Below are 3,264 nucleotides of genomic sequence, written 5' to 3' on the forward strand. Positions count from 1 at the left end.
CATCATCATCATCATCATCATCATCATTATCATTATCATTATCATTATTATAGAATTATTATTATTGTTATTATTATTATTTTAAAAACAAATTTTATTGTAATTATTATCATTATTCTCCATGCTCTCCTTCCCTCTGTAACAGTTGCCTTCTCTTAGGTTGCATATGCACTGGGGAAATAATCCGGTTTGACTCCACTTTAACTGTCCTGACTTAGTGCTATGGAATTCTGGGAGTTTGAGTTTGTTGTGGGGTCCTTGGCTTGAGGCTATGGAATTCTGGGAGTTGGAGTTTGTTGCTCCCCCCAGCCTCTGATGGCTCCCTCCGTTGCTCCCATCTCTCCCCCCAGCCTCCTGTTTCATTCCCTTCATCCCTGTCAGCTGCACCCACCTCCCTTCCTGAAAGAGCACTGAAAACAAATGGTGCAAAATTGCAGTGCAGCATCATGGGAAATGTGGGACCTTGGAGGTTTGGGGGGGGTGTACCAGAATGGAAGCAAAGTTGTATTCCACAACAGACCAATTCGGAGTGAAATCAAAGTGAGCTCAGAAGCAATTTTTGTGAATTCACTTGTTACCGAATTCACCAAATGAGGAGTCACTTTGGATACACTGTGGATGCGCCTCGGAACGACCCCCCATAGAAAGCAATCTTTAACATGAATTAGCATCATTGGACTCGCAGTGGCTCCGGATCAGAGCTGGAAAAACCTCCGTGTGATAAACACCAGAGTTTCTGATAGCATGGAGAGGTCTGCTCATATTCAAGTGAATGCAAGCAGAACATCTTTTCAGACCTTGACATTCAGCACAGGAAGGACTGCTGAGAAGACAAGGCCTGTGAACATATAAGCATATCAAGCCTATGTTCTAGCAAACTGTTCAAGGTATACATCTGAGAAGGCCTACAGTCTTCCGTTGACGTTCTGATCCAACCAAAACCTACATAACTTCAGCAAAGGGAGAAAATTGTACTCTCCAAAATTTCACAGATGAAATATTCACAGAGAGGGCATTTAGCCCTGTTCTCACCTTATCTTTTCTTTTTTTAGGCCTGTACAGACCTTAAAAAAATATCAAGAAGTGGAGTGGATGATATTATCTGTATCCAGGCTATACCATTCCTGCAGAAATGTCATAGGATTACTGCAATTAGAAGGAAGCGAGGGAGAGATTGATCACAGCATCTGCTACCATGCATATCAATCTCACGAATCCAGTTACAGTTGACAGGTACAAATGGTTTCAGGTGTAGTGTATGGCAGATATTTGCAAAAAAATCATCATGGAAAGGTCCAGGAACAAGGGGAAATATTGTCTTTGGTTGCCTGGTTATTTGCTGAGATAGTGAAGCTTGGACATGGCTGCTTCACTTTCTTGTCTATTAGGGACCCTTCTAGATGAAGTGATTAGCCAGCATGCCATGCTGGTTTCAATGTTGGACTGGAAGACCATGCTACTAGCAGAAAACATCACAGACTTGGAAAAATGACTAAGAAAGGTCAAAGAAGAAAGCGCAAAGGCAGGATTACTGCTGGACATAAAGAAAACAACAACAACAACAACAATAACCATGAGGGATCTACATAAATTCAGCCTAAACAATGTGGAAATTGAAATAAAGAGTTCCCGTACCTTGGATTAATCATTGATCAGAATGGAGGCTGCAGTCAAGAAATCAGACTAGGAATGGGAAGGGCAGCTATCTGACCAGAAGATTAAGAAGGGGGAGGACAACTATGAAAGAACTAGAAAAGATCCTAAAATGCAAAGATATACAAGGCAATGGCAAATCTGCTCTGAATAAATCTTGCCAATAAAACCCCTGTGATAGGTTTGTCTTTGAGGACTTTATAAGAGGACCCCTGTTCTCACCACGATCATATTAATGAAAGGAAGTGCAGTCATACTGGTTTGGGAGCGCTTCTTATTGCACTTCCTTTCAATAGCACAACTGAACTGTAGCATGCTCCTTCTACCCTTGTTCTTCACCCCACCTCCCTATGCACTACCCTATGCAGTGTGCCTTTCATTCGTGTATGTGTGTGTTTTTTTAATGCAATTTTGGAGTTATGCTAACACGGGAAACAAAAAAACAAGAGCAAAATAAATAAAGCAATAACAATAATAATGATGATGATAATAATAATAACAGAATAAAAACCACCAGCTGTTCTAGAAAGCGAGAGAAAGGGAAGATGGGGAAGAGGAGAGACACTGACACCACATGGCTGCACAATCCTGGAACTGCCAAGGGTTAACTTACCGCACCTGTGATCTAGCACTATACCAGCTCAATTGGGAGCTTATTGACTGGTTTTCCCCATCAATGGCAAGGTGTAGGATAACCATGCTTGGAGAACAAGGAACTTGTATGGTGGCTTAAAAGCCACATGTGATAAAGTCCAGAGTCACCATAACTTGAAAGACTTGAAGACAGACAACAGGACAGATGGAGCAAGATTTATCTAGAGGTGGTATGAACAGCCCTTCACTTTGTAAATCAATTTAATTGGCCTGACTTTGTAACTGGGTCCAAAACACACTGCAGAAATAATCCAGTGTGAGACCACTTTAACTTCTTTGACTCAGTGCTACAAAATGCTGGGAACTGTAGTTTATTGTGGCACCACAGAAGGCTAAATGTCTCACAAGACTACAGTTCCCAGAATTCCCTAGGACTGAGCCAGGGCAGTTAAAGCAGTCTGAATGGATTATTTCTTCAGTGTGTTTTGGACCAAAGCCCAGAATCCTTTGTGGAAGTTACATCTTCGTAAGTGGACTTACATATGCGGGAATTAGAATTAGGCAGTTTTGTAACATCAGTATCCAGCAGAGGACTGCTGTTACATTACTACATACAGTACATTACAATACTACTGTGTAAATTTACAGCGCTTTATAAATAAAGGTTAATAATAATAATAATAATAATAATAATAATAATAATAATAATACCTTCAAGTCACCTGTCAATTTATGATAGGCCCATGAATTTCATGGGGTTTCCTTAGACAAGGAAGAAAGAATATTCTGAAGTGGTTTTGCCAGTTCCTTCCTCTGAAATATAGTTTACAGCATCTTTATTTGTTGGCAGCCTCCCATCCAAGTACTGACCCTGCTTAGCTTCCAAGATTAAATGGGATCTAGTGCCTTGAGGTTATTTAGGCCATCTTGTTTGACCTCTGCATATTTTCTCCTTCTACTGTTTTTTGGTGTGGGGGGATTTTCTCTGATTCCTCTAGGATTTGTTAGCATCTGCAT

The sequence above is a fragment of the Sceloporus undulatus genome, chromosome 5 (assembly GCF_019175285.1).
Source record: "Sceloporus undulatus isolate JIND9_A2432 ecotype Alabama chromosome 5, SceUnd_v1.1, whole genome shotgun sequence".
NCBI classification, from domain to species: Eukaryota; Metazoa; Chordata; class Lepidosauria; order Squamata; family Phrynosomatidae; genus Sceloporus; species Sceloporus undulatus.